The sequence below is a fragment of the Bactrocera tryoni genome, chromosome 2, assembly GCF_016617805.1.
Source record: "Bactrocera tryoni isolate S06 chromosome 2, CSIRO_BtryS06_freeze2, whole genome shotgun sequence".
Classification (NCBI taxonomy): Eukaryota; Metazoa; Arthropoda; class Insecta; order Diptera; family Tephritidae; genus Bactrocera; species Bactrocera tryoni.
The window spans coordinates 21,703,999-21,729,683 of NC_052500.1; the positions used below are offsets into that span (position 1 = coordinate 21,703,999).

The 25,685-nt window shown below is 37.2% G+C and overlaps 1 protein-coding gene across 1 annotated transcript in view; it reads right to left on the reverse strand.

Annotated features, from left to right (window-relative positions):
- The window catches only part of LOC120769622 (homeobox protein aristaless), a 115,713-nt gene that overhangs the window by 37,629 nt on the left and 52,399 nt on the right, over positions 1-25,685 (reverse strand). The gene's annotated exons all lie outside the window — the stretch shown is intronic.

The following is a 25,685-nucleotide window of genomic DNA, read 5'->3' on the forward strand; positions in this document are numbered from 1 at the left end:
AATAGAACTCATCACCATAAATAAGTTGGATTTCAACGGAAACGTGTGGACATAACATAGTTACAACTTAATTGAAAATCCAATCGCCTTATTGATGTCTAAGTGGACATATGCCCAGCCATGCTCGCCGGACTTGTCCTATGGGTTGTAGTAAGCGCGCGTGCGTAGCGTAGCTGCCGCGCAGCGTCTAGGCTATTGGCTGACGCGCAGCGTTGCATGGCATTGGTCCAACAACTTAATTAGTTCACTAATTCATGACAAGTGAGGAGGCATCAACTAATTTGTAGCGAGGCACTTGGTGCGCGCAGTGCACTTTACAAGCGAATTCGCGGCATCGGTCACGCTTGCCAATTGCATACGTAAGTGCGCAAATAAATACGCATAACACAAATACACACACACGCGCATACATGAATGCATACAGGTGCAGACGCGCTGCAGTACAGCAAGCCACAAGCGCATGCAATCGTTGCTGCGCATGCGCAGCTGCAGTTTCGCCTTTTTACATTTTATTTATATTTTATTGCTTTGCCTTTTGTATATTTACGCATATGTTTACTGCCTTTACTTGCCGTGCTGTGATGAGTGATCAATTGCTCGGCTGCTTTGCCTGTGTTGTTGTTGCATTTTTTGTCGCTCTTTCACTCGCTCGCCAAATAAGGACATTTCTCCCATTGCTATTTTAAGGGAAAATTAAAGATGCGTGCGGAAAATACCAAAAGCGTTAAATGAAATTCCTGCTAAAATGGCTGGAAGCCGGAAAATGTCAGCATTCACAATTCAACACAACGAAGTTGTTGTAGTCGACTGGCGGGCGTATATGCTGAATGCAATTGCATGCAGTCTGCAGTTGTTGGTAGCATAGATCATTGCCGATTTGGTAGCTGACCATAGCATATATTAAATTAACGCAATTACGATTGTGTCTAGGGACCTGCACAGTGATGCATTTGCAGCACAGCAGTAAGTAAATATTAGTTTTTGTACCTCTCACTAACCTTGCGAATTCATAAAAGAAGGATGTATAGTTTCTGCTGAAAACACTTAACTATTGAGCCTTCGTTGGATTATAGATGCAGTTTCTGCTCTAGTGCTTCCGCAAAACCTTCCCTGTAGTCAACTGCTTGAAGCGGAGCCGCCAACTAGGAACATCAGGAGCACATTCGTCGAACATGTCGACGAACTTGAGCAATATAACGACCAAATTTCGGGTACGACCAATTTCCGACATGCACTGATCCCATTTTCAGTGGAGCTATTAACATTTTCATTAACTGCCTCTTAACTTAAAACTGCGTACTTGGAATCCAAACACCTCCTATACCAGAATAAAAGCTCGAGTTGCCGCGTGAAACAAGAGTGACCCCAGCGCAACTTAAACTCATATTTATCAAGAACAGATCCTGATACATAAAGCCGAAGGCCCTGGCAGCCAGTGCTTTACCTCGTAAGTGAGGTAATTATTTATAATTGTTTCTCTTTTAAATAAATAAATAAAATCTATGAGCTGTATGCTATGAGTCCCCACATAATACTAATAATTTCTTTGCACGCCTAATGAAACCGGGTTCTTAACTATCCCCACCCTGTGGTCCTACAGTTAACTTATTGCTTGCCTCTCAAACATGGTCAGAATAATCGTTACAATGACTACAAAAACAGGTGCAGTGATCTTTTTCACGAATGTATCGAAGCTTTGGGTAAAAGACAAGTGGAGTCTGCTGTTGGGAGCCACCAATCAGGCTAACAGACCACTGGAGTGCTTAGGGTGAAAGACTGATGGAGTCTTATATTGGGAGTTTCCAATCAGGCTACAAGAGATTATTCCATAGCAGAGCTGTACTGCGGAATTGCTGGCATCAAAGCCCATGAGCTTGCTGGAAAGGTTACGCTTATTCCGATTTCATCAGATTGGCAACGAGTAGGTACTTCGTTATCCTCTTGTGCTCTAGCGTTGGATCTATAGATCTCCTATGAGCTTGGAAAACTCTCAACCACAGTGGAACGCGAGAAGTCCTCTTGAACCATATACTTGCTCTTAGCAAGATTTAGCTTGCTGCCATGGTAGAAGTTCTGACACCAATGATATGGGAAGGTTATAGGACTTGTCGGATACGTATAAAAAGAAGGCGAGGAAAAAATATCTAGACACTTTCATATCAACTCTTGTCCAGCTTGTGTCATATTGAGATTGAAACATCTCGGTAGAGTCATTTTATCGAACCTGTTGAAATTTTTGGCATTGAAGGCGTCTAATACCTTAACAAATTTGTGGTAGCCTGAAAGCGTTTCGTCAATCTATAAGGACTTGGAGATCCCTATATCGAAGTTTAAAGAATAAAAAAGCATTTACAGCTGTCCAAGTGGAATCCTGCGCTACCTTTGGGATTTAAATATTGCAAAGTATGTAAGGATAAACCTTCCTTTTACTGCCGTTTTCAGGAAAACATACATATGTACTTGTTTCTCACGTATACAAGCTCTGCTAAAGGAAATCTTAGAGAAGAGTATCACAATAGTTTTTAGACAAAAAAAGTATTGCGTTTTATTGCCCAATTTTGAATAAATATAATAATAAAATGAAAGATATAGAGATGGAAATCATTGGCGATGGAACACTTCCAAAACATTAGAAGAATGTTAAGCATATTAAACAAACTTGTATATGTATATACAGTTGAAATTCCATAACTTCTGTAACTCGAACTTTCGAATTGGCCAGAGAAGTGAAATTCCATACAAATTACCTTCCGTAATTCGAAGTCCCTCTCGAAGTCTACACCCTGCGAAATAAGTATAAAGGCGGATGTTTTTCTTATCATTACTCTCTTGATTTGCAACCCACAAAATAAACTTTTTTTGCAAAAGCGTAATTGAATTCTGTAGCAACTTTGTGTGTGTATGAAAAATAAAACGCGATTAAAACCGCGAAATAAGTATAAAGGCATTGTGAAAATTAATATTTTTTAAAAATTATACTGACAGTACAAAGAAATACAAGTAGGTATCTCTTATTTCAGTCTATTTTTAATAAATAACACGAGTATTTTATATTTAATATGTAAACATTTCAGAATGCCACGCGACAAACCATTAACCCTTGAGGAAAGGGGAAAATTGAAAGGTATCATGAAGAGGGACGGTCGAATCGCGATATTGCGAGGCGGTTAAACAGATCTAGCTGTGCAGATAAGTATTGGTGCAAAAAAGGCACTCCCAAGCTAAAACGTCAACGCCGAGTTACCGAGGAACCACACCTATCTGCTTCATTAGCACCAAGATGGACTCCGATTATTATATCCAGCTTCTAGATGATGTCTTAATATCGTTTGGAGAAGATATATCTGTTCCAGAATATATTTTTCAGCAGGACAATGCAGCAATCCATCGTTCAAGGAAGACAAAAGAATTCCTATTATCCCGCGGAATTCCAATTCTCGATTGGCCTGCGATTAGTCCTCACCTAAACCCAATTGAGAATCTCTGGTCACTGCTAGCGAGTAAGGTTTTCAGTCATGGACGTCAATTTAAGAACATTAAAGAGCTCAAAGTAAAAATTCAACAAGAATGGAGGAACATTGAGCCATCGTACATTCATTCTCTCATTAACTCAATGCCAAAGTGTTCTAAACAATAACGGAGGACATACTTCTTATTAAATTAATAAATATTTACCTAAGAAACTAAAATACTACTGTGCCTTTATAATTATTTCGCACTAGACTTGAATTTTTTTTTAATTTTTCCTCCTTGGAGCTCAAAGGGTTAAAAATTTAATTTTTGTTCATTTGTTTTTAAATCGTTCTGAAATACATTAATATAATTTATAAATAAAATCACAAAATATTAGAAAGTTTCTTAAAGAAAACATTTCGTAACTTTTTGTAGTGCCTTTATACTTATTTCGCAGGGTGTATTTCCTGATTATGGTGATTTGAGTTAGGGAAGTACAACTGTGTATATAATTGCTTGAATTCCGATTCTCTGGTTGATAGTTTGCGCCTTAAGGTATTTCCCCGACTTTTTGCAAGGTGCAAGAGTATAAAATGTTCGGTTGCCCCCGAGCAAAGCCCTTCCTTACTAGTTTTTTAGCACCGTTTCTTGTTTGTACTGTATTATATTGATATTAAGCGAACCTTGGAGGTTCGTAAGAGCTTCAAACAAACAATGAGCGACAGATGGTTTTCAACTGCTTCAGAAGTAGACTCTATGTGGATTTAATGCACGATCCAATGGATTTGGCTCGTAGCCAACTTGGCGGTTTCCAATATGTTTTTTGCATAATTAATGAGTCCAAGTCAAAGAAAATTAAATCGAGTTTTGACATCAAAAGCAGGAAGAAGACACAGACTTAACTAATTTATTCTATTTATAAAGAACAACGCCACTCCTTACATTTGTGGTGAGATTAAATTAATCTAGAAATATAAAGCAAAAAAACCCATTTGGTTAGGAGCTTAGCGAAAATTTTCAAAGTTTTTGTAATCGTTTGATTTTTCGATTTTGCTTTTTTCATCCTGTTTGGGAGATCTTAAGAATTAAAACTAGGCAGATCTTAAGGTATTCAGTAGGCAGAGTGAAGTACCCTAAAGACACTCATAGTTATATGGTATACTCCCGAGATGAGTATTTAAACTGAAATGAGAACAATGCTGAAAACAGTATGAAATATTATTGCTGCACTGTAAAAATTCACGAATTCCAGAAACCACAACAGTGGATGGGCACACGCCCGTTGCTATTTTCGTCGAACAGCAAAGCGAGTCAGCAGCAGACATTCAAATAGAGCGCTTGACAGCAGACAGTGGGCGCGCGTGCAACGCTTGTGGCATCTGTCGATGCTTTTGGTTAATGTTTATGCAATTCATGGCTTTTATGTCGGACTCACTGAGCAAACATATTTATTTAATTCATTTTTGGTTTCGTTTTTGTTGGCTTGTCTGTCTGTCTGTACGCCTGCAATGACATAGTGTTGCAGCTGTAAAGGTAATTAACTTGTTGCGATAATTGCCCAGCATTTGCACTTTCGGTACAACAACTACAAAACAACTGTTGTTGCGATCGTCGTCAACAGCGAAGCGAACCAGCGGCGAGTGACGTGGCAAAAGGCGAGTTGTTGTAAGCGGCGGTGGACGCGCTCGTTAAATAAGAAAAATTTTAGAGAACGCTGTTGTTGTTGTTGTATATGTAATTGTAAGGACAACATTTGCTTAATGCAGACGCAGTAAATTAAAAAAGTGGGTTCAATTTAAGTAGGCTTTCCGTGCCGAGCTTATGTAATGCTTGCAAGAACATAAAAAAGAAAAAACCTCAAAAAAATAAATTTAGAAAAATAAAAAAAAAATTTAAAAAGTTGTTAAATTGCAATAAAATATATTTTATAAAATATAATTGACAATCGCACTCATATGTTCCCTAGCCAACCAATTCAAGCTGCGTATGCGCCAGTTATTTTTATTTTTGTTGTTGTTTCTGTACACTTGCCTTGCAATTAAACAGCGAAAAAATGCGAAAATTTTGTTGCATAAATTTAATAAATTTATACAACAGCACAGCCCACTTAGTGCCACACTCAACTCGGAGGCGCAGCGCTCTCCACACAGCCTGCAGTCTTCCCTTCGCCGCGCAGTTTGTCTGCATGCACTCTTGCCTCTTGTAAGTTTCGACCTGCCGCCAAAGTGTAGTTTCGCAGCGTTGCATCTCGCATGTAAGACAGTAGCTCTGCTCTTAATTACCGTCGGAATGTGCCACCGTTATTCAGGCAGCACTTTCTGGCTGTGCACTTGTCTGTCTGATGGTCTGTGCTGTCTGGCGGCAGCAATAATTTTCCATTTGCTCCAGAATTGGCATTCCTTCTACTGTTTGGTTGTATTTACTTTATGGAATGTATGCATATGTATGTATGTACTATGCATATCGTTATAGTTTACGTTTTATTTATTTTTTATTTGTGTGCTTGGTTTCTTGACACCTAACAACTCAATCATCGCTTTCGGGGTTACAGTCAAAGTTCACGGCGTGTTTTGTATTTAATTATTTTAATGAAAACGCAGCTGAAGCTCTGGCTATGAAGGTATGCAAATATGCTGGTATTGGCTTGTACGTAGGCCCTACACTAAGTGCTTGATTGTGTGTTAACAATGTATTCACAGAGGGTTTCAAGTGGGTCTGACATAACTAACTGAAATCTCATTTAAATATACGCATTTGTTGGAAACGAACTTTTGTTAAAAATTTCTCGCTTGAGACGATATATGTATTGTATTATACATCAAATCCAACAGAAGTGGGTTCATCCCAAATTGGCGGACCACACTTGGATAGATATTCGTCTTTTACGTTAGCCATAAATTCCTAAAAACGGATCTCCAGATCTTCATAGATCGACGAAGCGTTTTGAGCTTATTACACATTTATTAAGGGGGGAGTATACCGTGCCATTTTGATCTTAGTAAGGCATAACCTGGGCAATAGAGAAGGAAGTGACAAGATAAATGATTCCACCTCGCCTTCATCCATATAACTGTAGACAAAGAGCGTGCTGGAAAATATTTAGCCATACCGCTTGTGTACCTATTGGCCAAAGTCTAGTCAGAAAATCTAAAATTGTGGCGAGATTGGCTGAGGGCCAGTAGTTCATAAGATCTATTCAATCAAATCGAATTAGCGAAAGGGTGCATTCCTTAGCGAAGTCATCGGATATATAGTTTTTGGCGATTTTGCTGTGAACTAGACTGTAAGGAATGCAAGCGAATTAGTAGATAATATAATAATAAATAATAGCAGCCTTGTAGACCAGCGCCTACCACATATGTCCATAGGCCAATATATAGCCGATGAGGAACGCTCTTTGAACACGTTCCAACTGCTTAGCTGGTGTGGGTTTAGCGAGCGCCCTCCATCAGACAACGACCCAATAAACATGATTAACTTTAACTACGGTTTCATAGCGCCAGAACACCACTTCTTTTCAACTGCTCCTTTACTATGTACAAGGGCACAGATGTCTTCGTTGCTCTCTTCGATGTTCCTATCAAGGATAAGTCCCAAATACTTGACCCTGTTTTCCGGCTGAAGGATAAAGTATAACATCGAGGAGAAAGTAAGGAGGAGTATCTCCAAGTAAATAAAACCAGCTCAGTATGACTTGGATTTATGGCTCGTTTCTATTTGGATTTATGGGTTATCCATATTTAAATACTGTCTAACGATTCTCTTGGTAATTCCGATATTAAAACCTAGAGATTTGAACGAATACATTTTCTTATATTTGGATAGTTTTCAATTGGCCTTAAAGCTTTCTAAAAGCACATTTAAACGTCTAATTGATTGTATGAAAATTTTATACGCAAGAGTCTCCGACATGACAGACTCATTCACCATCGACACGGTGGACGGGTGGGTTGTAGTATTCATCTCAGCGTGTAAAACTTCACTGGAGAGATCCTGTCCACTGAAAATACCGAAGGGCAGAGCGAAACCTCTTTGGTCTACTGCAGAACTCTCGGTAATCAGAGTGTTCTGCAGACGTTTACCCGCAGGAGTAGGTCAACTGACGACTGGGCGTTGTATAAAATGGGGCTTGCAATATACAAATTGGAGTTAAAAAAGACAAAAAAGACTTCATGGAAAAGCTTCTGCGAAAAAATGGAGGGCTGTCATGAGTCCTTTAGGTTCAGGCGTATTCTCGTACAGAAACCCGACTCCCCGAGCTATCTTAAGAACGTAAACGGAAAGTGGGCTCTAAGCAGTGAAGATAACCTTCGGATGCTCCTTGATGCTCACTTCCCGAGCAATGCTTCCTCTGGGGAAATATACCTCGGAGTACTGCAGGGCGATCAATGCGTTCAAACCCTTACAAGTCAAAAGGTGAAGTCTTTTACCGAAAGTGGATCTCTCTACGGCACCCAAGTCAAACTCATTATGTTCAATGGAGTGGTGGAGGGCTCCAAAAACACCACACTTCCAAAGAAACGCGAGAGCGTTCAACGGGCGGCATAGACATCGGGCCCGTACACATCTTCCGAGGTGCATGGCTGCAAAAGTAGCCATCAGACTCAGAGAATCTGTGCTCCGAAAAGAACGCGCGTCTGAATATTCGGAAATCCTCATGTATGGAAGAAGATCCCACCGAACTGATAGGAATGGAATTAACGTCTGTGCAAACTTATAAGTTAGTTTTGCTAACTTATCGATATCGAACCACTAAAGCAAATAGCTGCCGTACAAAATGAACGATCGGAACAAAGTTTTTGAACTTTTCTATATGTGAAGGGTTTTCTAGTTTATATATCATTATTAATTTAATGAAAGTAACCATAAATACACACGTAAACATTTATGACTATATTAGCAATATTTTGCAAATTATTTATTTGTTAACTTCAATACTAAAAAAACTAATTGATTTCGAAGTGAACAGAATGTTTAATTAATATTTTGGAATCAGTAAGTATTTTTTGCGCATTTGGTTCTGACAGCCTCACTTTGATGGCAAGGCAGAAAAAACGAAATGCGAATAATGCATTTTGGACACATTCCGCACAGATCAATCAATTTGACAATTTGACAGTTTGACAGCTTTCATTAGCGCTGCATTAGATCAGCCGAAACAATTGAGTTTTTTTTGTTTTTGTTAATGAAAAAATTTAATTCATTTTGCTTTTAAAGTCAGCCACAAAGTCTTAAAAGCGCATAAAAACCGTAAGAAAATAAATTAATACAACAATTTAATTAATTTTACTGCAAACCGACACACGCTGCACACACCGTGGCCGGTGCGCACGCAGCAACAACAGCAAAAGATGCATATCGAGCTCGAGCATTTTAAATTATGCATTTTTGCCGATTTTGGTAGCTCCTGCTCCGCCAAAAATGGTCAGAAGTATGCAGCCACCCTCCATTTGGCCATAAAATTATCGGAGCAACATAATTTAAGAACTCAAATGCCACAGCAGAAATTGGCAGGACGAACGCACAGTGTAAAAAAAAAACAAACAATAACAACAATATAAGAATACACGATCAAGATTCATACATACACACGCACACACACATACAGACAGACCGTAATATGGGCTGTGGCCCGGCACGGACAGAAGCCATCAACACGATTACATATCGCGGCAATCAGCGTGTAATTCATTAAATCAGAACACGTTAAGGCTAGTACGCCTGTCAATAACAACAGCGAGTGTATCAGCTGCAGAGCAACTTGCCAAGGCGAGGCAAAAACAAAGCAAAGCAACAACAAGAGCACCAGCACCAGTACTGGTAGTAGTAGTGCTGGAAGTGAAGAGGACGGAAGCTGCAGTGGCATACCGCAGTGGCACTTGTGGTCGCAGCAGAAGCTTTATGCAAGTGCAACAACAAAAACAATTACAATAATTTCTATGTACGGGTATGGTTAGCTGCCAACTGTCAAAGCAGCGAAAGAGGCAATATATCTTGTTCAGCTTGTGGTATTTACATACACACATATATATACATATATATTATGGTTATATATGTAATGTATATACATATATATATAGATATACTTTGCGATCGACATTGTGGCTTGTGCTCGACGGTACGGTGGCGGCGGTGGTGGTTGTTATGGCTTGGTAACTGACCGATGGCCAAGCGGTGGTGGCGCTGGTGACGACAGGCATGATCGAATGGATAGCGCGCTGATAGTGTGTGGTAGTGTTGCCACGGCCAGAGAAGTTTGTTGAGCTGGGATGGGTCAGATTCATTCGAAAAAGCCTTTATTATTTGTTTTCGAAAATTATTGAGTTTGAAACACAAATGTTTTAGTTTAGTTCAAACAGAAAGAAGCACAGTATGCATCCGTGAAATATAAAGATAAGAAAAGACAGAAGATAAGAAGGAGAGAGAGCCAGAAAACTTTAACACAGATAGAAATTGCGCCCTCTCCTATATCACATATGTTCACAAATGTCCAACATTCTGAACAATTCCAGGAACTTGCTGGGCGCGACTGTGGTGATGTGATCCGTGTCCACGTAGATGGAATCTAGGGCCTTGAGCCTACTTCTACAAATTACTGCGAAATCTAGAACCAGGTGTTCTGGAGTTTCCTGTGCCATGTCGCAAAATCGGCAGTTTACGCAAGAGACTATGCCTATGTTGGACAAGTGCTTCTTGAGTCTGCAGTGCCCGCTATATAGCGCGACAAGGAGGCGGAATTTGTCTCGAGGGAGGTTGATATGTTCTTTAAACTTTGCAAGGTTGTATACTCCCAGTAGTAGCTTGGCATGGCACATTCCTGCTGCCTGCTGCTTTATCATAGAGAGAAAGCGATAAAGAGAGAGGGAGGAAGATAAAGAAATAGGACGGATAATAGACATCAGTATTACCTCCATCTAGTTTCTCTAACTAAGGCTCTAATGAATTTCTCTCCGTCGACCAACCCAAAAAACTCTGACTTAGTTTATCAGCGGGGCATCAATAACGTGTCTATTGGAATGGAGTCAGCAGCTTTTGAAACTGCTACACAACGGTGGGTCAGAAATTTCTTGATTTCTAGAGCAGAATGGAACGATGATAAATGACCAAGACAGTTCTTAGCGGCATTCAGCAGGGTTGAGTGCTATCTCCGCTCTTATGCGCATTAGTGGTGAATAATCTGTTAAGGAACATAGACGGCAAAGCCCCAAGATAAGGGAAGGTGTAGTATTATGATCACTACTCACAATAGAGTCCAGAAGTAGGCAACGCAAGGGGGTTTAGGGGCTGAATCCAAAAAAACGGAAGGAAGCTCTGTTCAATAAATGGAACGTAACTCTCTCTCAAGGACCGCACGAAATACCTTGTGATAGTCTTGGACAGCAGACTGGTGTGAAAGCAGAATGTGAATGAAAGAGTAAGAAAGATTAGGAACATCGTATATGCGTGTAGGCAGATGCTCGGCACAACCTGCTGGCAACGGTAAGCCCTGAAAACTTGCTGTTTAGGCGGAGCGCGAACCATAAGAAGAAAGGTGGCAGATTTATAGGTTTGCAAACTGAACATATGTTTGATATGTCAGCATCTAATCTGGATAAATAGGAGTTTGGCCTGCTGTAGTAAACAGAGCGAAGCTGAGCAAGAGTCACTCTCCACAATTGCCTCAACAGGCGCTTCTAGGTTATCGGAATTGACCCGAATTTTATCTGGCCAAGGATTATTGCCTTTCAAAATGGTTATTGTTCGAAAAAGATTTTTTGATTTGTGCCACATCTTTGAATTCAAGATGAATGTCGGCTTTGAGTTTTTTGTCCTAATTTTTCGGCAATCTTCGGCCTTAGCCCAGACAGTTATGTTTCCCTTGATGTAGGTATACATGTTAACGAGTTTAAAGTTTAATTTGAACCAGCCAACATTACTAACTATAACACGGATATAATATTACCTAGATATATCGGCGTTTTAACGAAACTAACGACAGCCGAAGCCGTTTAGGGACTCTTCAAATAAGATAATCGAATAGCAACGTGCTTCTTCGCTTTTATCGAAAATATTGGAACCGAAATCAGGGGTACAGCATGTGCTTGATAACATCAGTGAAAATAGCGGAATAAGTTAATAATAAATACCGCTATATAACCTAAGAACTATTTGAGAAAAATTATAGAAATATCGAAGCACTGTTGAAGAATTATCAACAAGCTCTTTGTGTAACGGGTTATTCAAGTAAAGGTATCTTTGTCAATAGCTTTTTGTTGACATCTGCCGCGTGAGTCGTGTCAAAGTGTCGCATTATTTTTGTTCAGTATTTTCTGGCCTTTTATAATGGAAAGACTATAGCAGCCGTAGCTTAGAGTGTACACGAAGGCCATAGAGAGTCGATTCGGCGCCGTTCGCAGCAAGATCTTAAATTGAAAACGTCATACAGCTGGTGCAAGGACTGAAGCCGCTCGAAGTTCCAAAGCGACATCTCTTCGCTCTATGTGCCCTTGAAAAGTTCCAGAAAGAACCGACGTTTTCGAGTAAAATTTTGCTCAGGGATGAGACCCATTTCCGGCTCAACGGATATGTAAGCGAGCAAAATTGCCGCATTTGGGACAAAGAGCAACCTGAAGAGATTCAAGAGCTGTCATTTCATCTAGAAAAAACAAGGGTTTGATTCATCTCTCACGACACCAATATTTTTGTAGTATTAATAATCGGTTTGGACTCCACTAAAATAATGTGCTTTCTGATTAAATTAAAGCACAAAAATATGAGCGAACGCTATTACTATTTATTCTGATTTCCGGCACCGATCTTCTGCACGTTTTGCTAAAATCCGGAAATGAGTTACAAAATCATCATTCCACTATATTAAACTCAAGTTCGCACATATGCACACGGAAACACACGTAGCAACATTATTTTTTATTATCACTTATTCATATTTATTTTAGTATCCCCTCTAACTAAAAGCGATAAATAGCAACTTCACACGACCAAAGGAGCCAACGAAACGACCCTTTCCTGGCTGAAGCCGAGAAACTAAACCCTCTATAGCATGGGATGGCACAGTGATGATCTCGCGGATTACATTTCCATTAAGATTGCAACAAGATGCGAGCAACATAACCTTCAAGCATGCGCAGCCGAAAAGGAAGAGTCATGCGCACAACTGTGCAAGATGACCCGCTCGTTAAAGGGGAAATGAATTTTACCAGCGCGACCGGACGGTCAAGGAAGACCCAAAACAACAACAACTGCGCCAGAAACAACTGATATGCGCACAGTAGCTGCTACAAGATGCTACAAGCGAACATAAACATAACAACATCCTGCAGCGGCAGCAGCAACATCATCGACAACAACAACAGCAGTAACAGCTGTATGCAGCATTAACAAAGCGGCAATGGCATTAAAGGCAAGTGTACGACAGTAGCGCCGGCATTGAGGTAAATATTGCAAATAAAATTAACAGGAAACAGCTAATAAGTTCAGGAACTTTGCGAAATTTAATTTCTAAAATTGAAAATGAGTTTACGCTCTTAATTGCAACATGTTAACGGTGCACGGTAGGCATACAGAAGAGACAGAGAAGGGAAACAGATATTAAAATGTTGTAGTTTATATGTATGTGAGGGTTGTGTGGTAAGTCAATGGGTTGCCACAACGCATGCAAACAACAGCGATCTTGTATGCTTACGAGTATATTTCGTAAAAGCTGAATTCCCTATTTTTAAGTCGAAATCTATTAAAAGTAGAAATGTTTGAGAAATTTACAAATATAATGGAAAAAAGAGTTTTAAATTATGAGTAGATATATTTTAGAAAGAGCAAGGCTATTTAAAAAATATAAATGCATCTTTAAATGCATTTGTAATAAAACAAATTTGAAAAAAGTTGCCACACTTTTGAAAAAGTTGACATAAATAATAAAAAATTAAGAAATAGAAAATAAACAAAAAACAAAATGTATTATATGTGCACTTTAGTATTTGATAGAAATATATATATTTTACAGAGTTGCTAGATTTTTTAAAAAATTGCTACAAAAAATAGTAAACATAACAAATAAAAAATAAACCAAAAAAAAAGTGAATTATATAAGAACTATAGTAGTTGTTGTGAAAAACTATATTTTAACAGAGTTGCCACATTTTCGAAATCGGTTTGAAACAAATAAAATAAAATAATAAATAAATGATTTAACTATACATAAATTTTTGTAGCTGGTAAGAATAAATATAATTGGCAGAGTTGCCACTATTTTAAATAAGTTGTCATAAATAAAAATTATAACAAATAAGAAATAAACAAAAAAATTAATTATATGTATATGAACTTTAGTAGTTGTTGCATTAGTATAAATTTTAGTATATTTAAAATGAAAGCGGAATTATATGGAAAAAGAAGAAAATATTAAATTTATGATATAGGATTGCCACATTTTAAGAAAAATTAAAAATAATTAAATTTTAGTATATTTAAGATGAAAGCGGAGTTACATGGAAAAAAGAAAAAAATATTAAATTTATGAAATAGAGTTGCCAGAATTTAAAAATTTAGTACATTTAGTGTATTCAAGCCAGAGTTGGAAAGAAAAGCACTTCGCACAAATTTTAGCGAATGGTTAGAAATAATAACACTTTAATAGAGTTGCCACATTTTTGTAAAATTTGTATAAAAATAATGACAGTAACAAAGCTTTAATATCTGCCGAATTAGTCTTTACATTAAAATAAATTAAAGAAACATTAAAAGCTTTGCTATATTAAATAGCAAAATTAACCAATAAGAAAAGTAATATTCTGGCATGCAAAAAAAAATTAAAACAAACCGATTATTAAAACAAAACATTTAAAAATGAAATATTTTATTTTACAAAAACTTAGCAGATGGATAAAAAATATGTTTATGGAGTTGCCATATTTTTTGAAAAAACTAAAAATAATTATATTTAAGTACATTTAAGATCAAATTCGAATTACATGAAAGAAAGAAGAAAATATTAAATTTATGAAAGAGAGTTGCCACAATGTTGGCAAAAAGTTACTAACTGAAAATAATTATATTTTTAATTATATTCGAAAAACTTAATATAAATCGGTATTAGATTGAGAAAAAAAGGAGCATTAATTTTCATACAAAATTATTTATTTACATATGTAATAGAGTTGCCATAACACTTTGGGATACTCCTTACGAAACGTAGGTTGCCATCTCTAAAAAAATATATACGAATTGTTTTTATCTTCTGAAAATTACATTTTACAGTAAATATTTGTTGTTTCCAATACCTAAATTAAAAATAAAATTTTTTTTTAGAAATTGTAAGATACGAGTTATAAGCCTAAAGTTGCCAACTTTGCAAAATATGTTTTTTCCTAAAATAATTTTAATTCATTTTGTATTTTTTAGCTTACCATATATGTATGTATAAGACCATTTGCTATAATAAGAGGTGAAAGTCGCATTTTCGAAAACAAAAATTAAAAAATTTAGATTTCAAAATTATTGGCCCGACCTTCAAACCTTATAATTTCTGTCATATATGAGCTATGCTATAGAAATAAGAGGAAAACGCAGATGATGTCCTTACTATTACTTGTTTAGGAACACCCTGTACTGACCTATAATTAATAATGATGTTTTCAATAATCTCAATTTCGAAATTCGTAGGACAATATACTGATTTTAGAGAACAACCTACAAAAATTGAAACTACCTTTTTACTTAAGACTCAAGCTCTCGATAAAACTGAGCGTGGTCTAATATTGAGCAGATTGTGTTATAGTATTTCGCAAAAATTTTGTGATATAGTGTAAGGTAACTATTTACCAACCAAACAAAACGATTTTATCACAAAAAATTATACAAAAAATCTATTTAACAGCTTTGCGTTTATAAGTATAACAGTTTCAGTGAGAAACCATAAGTATTTCTCTCACGTACACATTAAAGAGTTTAGAATCAACTGCAGTTGATTTAATTAAAAGCCATTATAAAATATTTGATGTAGAAAAGGTGATGGAAACTACAGTTAACGCCCATTTTAATTAAAATTCTCAATGGCCACATGACATGAATGGCCAACGGTGATGAATAAAAACAACAACAACAAAGTATTTATTATATTAAGTAAAAAAGTATAACAAACACTGTGGCTGCAAATGGCTAACTCGCACGAAATCAAGTTCAAGTAATAGATAAACATATGGACCAAGCGGTCATGAGGTGGACAGGCAGAGTCAAGAACAAACGGACCAAACAACGGACGTATTAAATGGTGTATGGAATGAGTTGAGCAGCAATATGGAATAATATTGCTAACATATGTACATATATAAATATATATGTATACATATACATACATATGTATATTTCCTGCTTCTTATATGCACACACATGTATTTCCGAGCTGTAAGTGGAACACGTCCATAACTCCACGCTATTGAGGTTAGTTCATAAATCTATGATTTGTCCGCAGCATCCATGTGCAATAGTTACACGCATTGGGCGATAGCAAATAATATATGTGAGGCTGGTTTGCACAAATAATATACTTATGTACTATATACATATGTATGTTTGTGTATTGATCAGTTCGATCCTTATAAGCGCTCTGCCCAGTATTGTACAATGTAACATGGTACTTTTTATGGGCTTTCTAAGTCAAGTATGGTTAAGTGAATTGACGCAGACATATTAAGCACAAATACCATGTGTACATAAAAGCAGTACATAACATGTGTAAGTATGTATTAAGTAACACTGCAAAGCACATTTGTCGAACGTAAAATCACGCTTCTTATAGTTAGAAGTCACGAGGACATATTCAACCTAAGAAACGGTGCTTTAGTGATGTTGAGATGATCGACTGAAAAACGTATATATTAAGATCATCATACATATATACAATTAAGATCATCATATATACATTAAGATAGTTAAACAACTGGTATTCCGAAAGCTCTGATCTTTGGTGAAATTTATAAAAATGGATCAGGTCAATCGAGGAAGAAAATCTACCAGTTAGATTGTTCGAAATCAAATGTCAGTTTATTTAGTTTATAATATAATATTAGGGCTGGGAGTTCACGCTGGATTCCACTCTGCGGTGGAAGCAGCACGTTAACCTGACAATGGTGAATGCTACTAAATCACTAATGGTGTGCAATCGATTAGCTGGTAAGTCAAGCTAAGGATTGTCAGGTGGTTGTTCACCATGATGGTGTGACCATTTAGCATATGTTGTTGTTGTAGCGGCAGAATTTTGTCGGATTGACAGTCCTTGACCAGATAAAAAATCCGGATCCGTTCCGGTTACTTAGACCCGACTGTCCACTGTGCTGTGCTCCCACTATTTCTACTGCAGCACTTGAAGTCATGCTTGAACTCACAACATTTCACCTAGTAATCGGGTAGGTAGCAAAACACAACATAATTCAAATGACAGCAGAAGGGTTTGATAGAGGTAAGGTATTCTATCCCAGCGTATGAAGGACTTAGGTGGTGTAATACCATTGGCTCTTCTCCCAAGCGACAGCATCACCAAAAGTTTAAACTCCAGTAAGGAGTTCAAGGTTATCCCTAGCAGTAAGGTTTAATGAAATAATTCCACTCTCTAGCTACTGCTTAGAGATATTACAATCAAGTTGTATACCGACGGTTCGAAAACGTCGGAGGAAATTGGTGTAGGAGTCGGCGGACCATGCACCAAACTTTCCATACCTATGGGAAGTTTTCCAAGCATATTTCAAGCAGTTGTCTTTGCTATAAGTCCGTATTTAGAGATAAACATCCAATGTAACTATGGCAAAGAACCATACTTAGCGACAGTCAAGCGCCACTCAAAACAATTTTTGTCAACGAGATCAAATCGCTACTGGTGCAAGAGTGTAGAAAACGGCTGAACAGTCTATCGGAACGTAACCAAATGCACCTTATCTGGTTGCACGATCACTTAGGGATAGCTGGAAATGAACGGGTTGATGAGCTCGCTCGTTCCGCAGCATCCGCTAACATTGTAGGACCTGAACCCTTCATCGCGGTGGGTCTTCATACTATAAAAGAGCTGATTTGCAAAAATGAAAGTCGCTCATGGGTGATTACAACCTCAGCGGGCTTAAATATGTAACCAACCTCCCTAGGGACAAACTCAGGCCACTTTTCGCGTTCTACTGTAAGCTCAAGAAGCAGTTACATAATATGGGTCTAGGTTCTTGCGCAAATTGTCGGTTCTGCGATAGGGAACCTGAAACACCTAATTGACTGCAGTGGCCAGTGACCAGATGTGGGTTTATGAATATCACATTGAAACAATCAAACAATTCAGCAAACTGCGCTTCAAAATCAAGATGATGCTCATCGTTTCCTTTAATTGCCATGGTTTGGTTCATCATGAATTCGAGCCAAACGATCAGGTTAATAATGAATACTGCTAGGCTATTTTGGGGCGTCTTCCTGAAGTAATTCGTTTTAAACGACCGGGTTTGTGGGCAGAAATTTATGGATCTGGCCAGAAGCATGGTAAAAAATATCAAAATTCCTTGGAACGAGCTACCTGGGTGCAAAACTGCAAAAGTCTTGTGTAAAACGGTAGATCGGAAGTACACAAAATTCCTATTTGCACTCGTTAGAAGATACTGTAGGAACATGATCGGGAGACTAACTCGTGACTGGCTGGTGGCGACACACGCCCGCAGATAAGTAGAGTAGATTGCAGAAAATGTCTAGAACAAGACAGCAGGGGAATAACGGAGACTACGCTGTAACTATCTGGAGTACCTACGATATGATACACTGGAGGAGGTATCGAAAGTGAGGCCACAGAGTCTGTTAAAATTCCCATCAAGCGCAGTCATCCTAAAGGATGACCTCATGGAACTCGTAACTGAACTCCATCTGGTATCGCAAAGTACCAAAACTGGTCTATGTGTATCTTATTGGTCTCCCAGGTCACTGTAACCTAACTTAAGTAACAAAAAAATTGATTTCGAAAACTGATAAATTGAACTCGAAGAAGTAAAATTTTTGATGAAAAAATGAGATGTTCCAAGATCGAACATGAACCACTCATTCGTAGTCAAACCTTCAGCGCCTTCTAACTCAAGAATTTGTTTTTCTAACTCACAGCAGTGCATAATTTCACCTGAAACACATGACTTCTCATCCCGCACGGAGTGGCCGCATGACGTAAGCGCCGCATGTGATTGCGAAACCGCAGCAGCTTCCAAGCGACAAGTGGCTAACGCAATGGGCTAACAGGTGAGCGTAAAGCTACAAACGGCTAACTCAGATATGCAAGTCATCTATGCAGACAATCAATCAGTGAAGAAGGTCGATTGCTCGGTCAGCCGGGTCTCGTGTACACCGAGAGACGCGCTTGAATGGCTAGCGTGGTGTTGGTGAGGTGAGTGGCGATTTGCAAATTATAAATTGCGTTAATAAAGTGTAAAATAATTGCATGTTTAGTGTTTATTCAATTACGCCATTTTATACCGAGACATAGAAGAAATCATGTGTGGAACGCAGGCAAATTGACCGGTTGAATGTCAAATGTGTGTGCGTTGCCAAGTTTAAATGAGGTGTAAAGGAGTAGTTGTGTGATCACGCTATGGCGAGACAAAGCCACTTTTTCTAAACGGAGTTAGAACTAAATATACGTATTTATGTAGATATGTATATATATACATGTACATATGTATGTACTTCTATTCATATGTAGTGTAGGAAACTTTTTTTTATATTAATTCTGGCCGCCAGCAACTTTATGTCCACTACTGACCACAAGTATCACCAAGAGCGTAATTAGATACACATCAGTGTTTATATGCTCTCATATGAACCCAATGAATCGTCACTGTTGCTGTCTTAAGTATGTAACCCTGTGCAGACTCTCATTTGCATGCATGATTCTTGTTCATTGAATTTTAATTATTGTAAACTCAACCTTATTAAAAAATAATTATTATAAATTTACTACATAGTTGTTCACCTATTTGCATAATCATCAATTTTTTATGTGCAACTGTGTGTGCGTGTATTGAAAACACGCAGCTACCAAGCAAATGACTTGCGGTTTGACGCTCCATACTCTGCCTCTTCTCTGCATTTTGTTTTTATAAATTGCTTTGCCTTTGCAAGGCTTTTATTTGGCATTTAAAAAGTTATTAATTTTAATTAGAATTTATTGATTCATTTAAGGAAAACGTGCCAATCAGTACTTAATTCAATTACTCATGTGTACCTTCAGAAGTATGTGTGTATTCTATAATTATTCAAGTGCTATTAAATTAATTATGTTGTTTATGTACAGTGGTTTCCAAACTCGTTGCGAATAAACAATATTTTTGTTAAGCTTGGGATGCGTTGCATATGAGAGAAGTATAAATCGGAAATATGTATACTAGACAATCGAGTTGAGAAAATAGGTTAGCCCACAATAGGTAAGGTTAGGTTAGTCTGATAGACATGTGAGCCACGCTTAGACTAGTTTTAGTCGTTAGCGTTGGCAAATAGAGTGACGTGAGGAAGTTCATGAGAAGTAGTCATCGCTTGCGGCCTCACTATCGACACTTCTTCCAGTAATTCCTAACGTGGGGCCCCCAAATGTTTGAAGAAAGATATGCTGCATTGTTTTCTTGCTCTTGACATTTACTGTAGTCATCTCGATCTGTCAGCTTTATTCTGCAGGCGTGTGCCATCACCAAACTGTGACCTGTGAGTATTCCAATCATATTCCCATAGTATTTTATAGCAAGAGTGAGTTTGTGAATTTTTGATCTACCGCTTTGCATCCTGTTAGATAATTCCATCGAATTTTAACCTCGATCATCGTAAAACCAATACCGGTAATATTATCGAATGACAGCGGTACACCACTCTTGGCAATCTCGTTCACCACCACATTGGTTGTTGACTCTGAAGTTGCCTGTTGTTGCATTAGACTAGCTCCGTGGTTTTCGCAATAGCAAAGACCTCTGTTCTATATTGCGGTAGTCCAACCAACTATTTCTATGTTTACTTTGAACCTTCTTCTTCACTTTACAATTAGGATTGCTTGCCAAACTATCATTATACACCTCGCCAAAAAGGTTCTATAAGTGAATTCTCCTGTAGCCAGTAGGTGCACCGCCGACTTTGCTGTGCAGTTTTCAGCGAAGAGATCTATAGGTGGCAGGTTTGGCACTAATCACTGGTAGTCAACAAGAGGTTTTGAATAAATTACAATTTTTTCACTTCGAGAACACTTCACAGGCTTAAAATAATTATTAAATTGGCAGAATATTAAAAAGGAATGATTTCTCTGTTCAACCCACAGGGTTTGGGTTAGTCAATCAGTTTCGTAGTGGGGTACTCGGGGACCATTGCACGTACCCAATTAATGAGTTAAAATTTACGGTAAAGAATTTAATTTAAGATATAGAGCTACAAACATGCGTACTTTATTACCAAGTCTTATGTCATCCTTTACTGTTTTTGTATCAGCTTGTATGAGTTTCCATAACCACCGCCACCTATAGACCTTTTTTGATGCCGAAGATTGCTACAGTAACCGCCAATTTGTATAAAAATGTCAATATAAAAACAAGAAAATTCATAAACTTGAGCTGCATCAAAGCAAAAATAACCTTCACAAATAAAGAAGTTTCCATATAAGAACTTAATTTTTATCGGACAGTTTGTATGATATAATATAGTAGTCCGATCTGAAAAACATTTTCGGAGCTGACAGAGATGCTTTGACAAAAACTTTGTGCCAAATTTCATGAAGATATCTCTTCAAATAAAAAATTTTTCCATACAAATATATTAATTTGATTGTTCAGTATGTATGACAGCTATATGCTATAATGCTCCGATAATGGTAGTTTCGATAAATGAGCCGCTTCAGATCGATATACAAAAAACAAAGGGACTAATTCGCGTATATACAGACTGAAAAAGAGTCATGGACTAAGCTTAGAGATAAGGTGTTTAATATTTGTATATTATTGAATCATTGTGTCTTATTGAGGCTTCCAGGAAAAAGGTGATTTTGAAGATTGGACTTATAGCCGCCGTTTTGCATCAAAATTTGGAAAAAAGTCACAGGAAGTAGTAAACTTAGGCCACTTTTTAGAACTTTTAAAGAAAGTATATTTTTCCATTCGAATAGTTAGAAAGCGATCAAATAACTGGCCACTTTAAGTTAGAGTATAATAGAGAGAGCTTGTAAAGAGGTAGCCGAGTCCTTTCTTGTACTGCAAACGACTGATTAACTTTGTTATTCAAAAGAAATCAGTAGATGACAAAACTCCTAAAATATTTCTGCGAAAATTACTTATTTGCCAGAAAAAAATTTGTAAGCCATCTGTAATAAAATTTCAGCTACAATCTAAAACGCTTGCGCAAACGCTTATAGGTAAAAGTGCTACTAGAAATCTCTTGTTAAACTAAATTTGCACTCTTAAGCAAAAAAATAGTCACTCTTTTCTAAATTATTTATCATTACAACCCATAAATAAACCGAAACACTCAAACTATCCGAACTCAATTTAAGTGAAACCTTAACAAGGACAGTTTTATGTCTTGCAACGTTTCCCAACACTGCACAAATTTGTACGTGTGATTGTGTGCATATCTAATTAACGCATCGTTTTTGAACAGTAAAACCAGAAAGGAGCCGCGACAAATACGAGTTCCACCGATGAAACCATAAAAATTGGCAATTAAACTGAAATTGCTTATTTAAGCTGAGCTGAGCGGTGAGCTTTTATTTTTTCTGCAATTTTATTGAACATATTCACGATTGCGGTGTGTTGGGAAATAAATGCAACAGTGTGTATGTGTTGGTGCGTTCGTTAACAAGTGTTCAATTAGAAATGGCAAAGGCAAACCAAAATGGACATATTGATTATGGCTATAAATGTCAGGCGACTTAATGAAAAATCACCGGGAATTAAATATTTGTAGATAATTTGTTGATGCTTTTTACTAATAGCTAAATGTCTCAAGTCATCTAACCGTTATATAGCTGTATGCATTTTTGGGGACAGAAAATTGTGTATTTACTTTTTACCAAACGATTGCAAATTAAGTTGAAAACTTCGAATGTGTCACATTTTTTGGGAAATTGTTTGCATTTTTCAACAATTATGCAGTCTTCATTTATAGAAATACTTGTCGAAACAAAATTTCGGTATCTAACGCCTTTTCCGGTAATCGCAATATAAATATAGAACAATTCAGAAGATTCCGAAATGTGGCGGCTTTGAAAATATAAAAATGATTTGTGAATAGAGTTGCTACAGATGGATGTAATTGCATAAACAGGTTTCTGGAGTACTTTTTGAAAGCAATGTTTCACTTAAAAATTCATATGTGATACGATCACAATTCGCTCGGAAGTCTTCGTCACGCAAAGGTAGAAAGCTTGACCAACAAATGTAAAGTAGCTTAGATTTAACAGCACGAACAAGTCGTTATTAAATACTGTTTGTATATAAATTCTTGAATATTAAAATATTTACCTGTGAGTTTGTTTATAGATACGAGGACTTAATAAAGCTTTCCAGAAGTTTATGAAAAAATTTTTGTACATACCTGAAAAGATAATAAAGAAATCAATTTAATAAAAATATATTTATAAAATTACTAATTTTATTTAAACAAAAATCTCATAACTAAATAAACAAACGAATTCCTGGTAGACCAGAAGTGCTTCTTTGAATGTTAGAAATATAGTAAATATGAAACATAATAATGGCGAAGGTGAGATGTGGTAGTGACTGTAAAACTCTGTTGTATAGGTAAAATGATCTTCCACTCTGGTGCCGTGAATTTTATTTACCGTATTTATTAATATAACATAAACTAATCTCAAATAACTTAATTAGCATAAAGGGTGTTATTTTTGGACATGTGGTTTTCAAAACGAAATTCAACGCATATAATTTAATGTTGAGACCAAGCATATATAGGAAGATACGACATATAAGCTAATTAAGAATGTATTAGCCTGGATTGACAGACAAAACGGTGAGACAGACTTCTATTTAAAGTAGTTCGTATCGGACTAAAGTGGTTTCAGAAAATACCTACACAAATTTGGCCACGATGGCGAAACAAAATGTTCCTTTTACGGAAATACTGCAGAAAACGAAGGCATATTATTCTCCTGCTCGAGATAAGTAGTGTAGAGAACTGCCATAGAAGAACTAACAAACGAAGAGATGACGCCTGACAGCGTAGTGAACTACGAATGAAAAAAGAGGCAGCGGAGAAGTATGCGACCACAAGAATAACCCTGGAGGGAGGGTGTGAAAAGGCACTTATCATCCAGCGTGACACTGCGAAGTAGTGCTTAACGGTACCGCAGGTCCAAATATAAGCTACAGCAGCCGGAGTTAACGTTTTAGTAGGAATAGACCTCGAAAGAGGTGTACTTTAGCGACCAATATGAATTGTACATGCTGTCAGTTCACCTTGACAGAATGTTTGGAAGATTCCCCCTTCAGAAAAGAACAAAAAAAGAAGACGTCCATCGTCACGATTTCACATAATCCATCAAAAATCCTTCAGCAGTGTTAAATCGTACTATCTTAAAGGCTACGCTACAGACCCACGAATCAAGATAATTAGCTCACCAAAGGTTTGCTCAATGAATTGATTGTTTCACATCAACAGCAATTCAGGCACGAAAAAGTTATTAATCATGGCGTCAAGACCGCCTCTATTTTTGAAGAAATATGGACCAAAAATTTGTTCTGCTAACAGAGCGCACCAAACAGCGACATTTTGAGGGTGTCAAGGCGTCTCAAAAATGTTTTGTGGATTATCACCACTCCAAATGCGACAATTTTTTTTATTAACGTCCCCATTCAATCAGATGTAAGCTTCATCGTGATCGGTGGTCATCTCATTTTGTGCAAATTCAACGACATACCTGATGGTCGGTCGGGTTTAATTCTTGCACGAGTTGGATTTTGTAAACCCTCAAACCAAGGTCTTTTCGCAAAATGTTCTATAAAATGGTTGGGCAGATCTAAAACTGTTGCGCGCTATGGCGGATGGACTCATTCGAATCTTTTCCGATACTCAGCTTTCACGAATTGCAACCGTTGTTCCGGATTAAGTCTGCTTAGTATAAATCAAGTCACAGTTGTCAAAAATACATAAGCTGCAAATAGTATTTCCTCATTGAAAAGCTCACGTTTAAGAGAACGACAACATTGATATGGTCAGGCATTAGAAACTGATAGTAGAACTCTGGGAACAGTAGTCTGCCTTATGTTATAAGACCAATTTCGGGAGTTGTGGCAATCGAAACAAAAATCGCTATTTCTGCAAAGGCCTAGCAGAAACCAAATTAAACTAATATTGTGAAAGCAATCCAGTGCAATATTTTTCTGCAACACAGAGTAATTAGATTCTAATAATTGGGTACAAAAGTATTAGAGCTAAAACTGTAATAGTTCGAGGTTAAACTAATTAATTAATTTATTCGCCTTAAAATCACAGATACCATTGTTTGATATTAGCTAACAATACAACCTCGATCACAAAATATCTAGAACAAAATATGCTTAACTTGAGGCACATTACACCCTTGATCACATAATATCTAGTAACAGCTGGGCCTTTTTTTCAGAAAAGTAGCATGTTTCACCACTTTCGTTGTGATCGCTCGGACTTCACAAGAATCATTTTGAATAAGAGGCTTCTAAACAAGATTTTTTAAGTTACAAATTGTCACTGGATCCAGAGTAGAATTTTGGGGGGAACTATGTATATAATTTTGTATTGGCAACTCAAAGATCTTTTCTTCGCGGAACAATTATGATGGAAAAGCGGTAACTTATATATAAAAACTATTTTCGGTAATATTATTATAGAACGATTAATTGTTGATTTTTTTTTTTTATTTTTGTGGTTTACTGGAAATAATGTATAACATGGATCCACCTTTGAAAAAAGTAAACAATAAGCGTTGTCCGTAAACGTTAAAACAAGACCTCAACTAAAAAATAATAAGTCTTAAAAAAAACATTTTGAGGAAGATATGACCGATCTCCGTACGTCTTAAAAAAAACTCTAAACACCAATAACGCCATGTCCAAGTAGGCAAAAGGAAATGCTTAAATATTTCGTGTCTTGCCATATTTTGGTTGTCGGTCAATTGTCAATTCGCGGTTATCAATTTAGGTTTTATGCAGGATTTGCAGTACGAGTAAAAAAAAAAAACAAAATAGATTTCACATTTTGGTGTC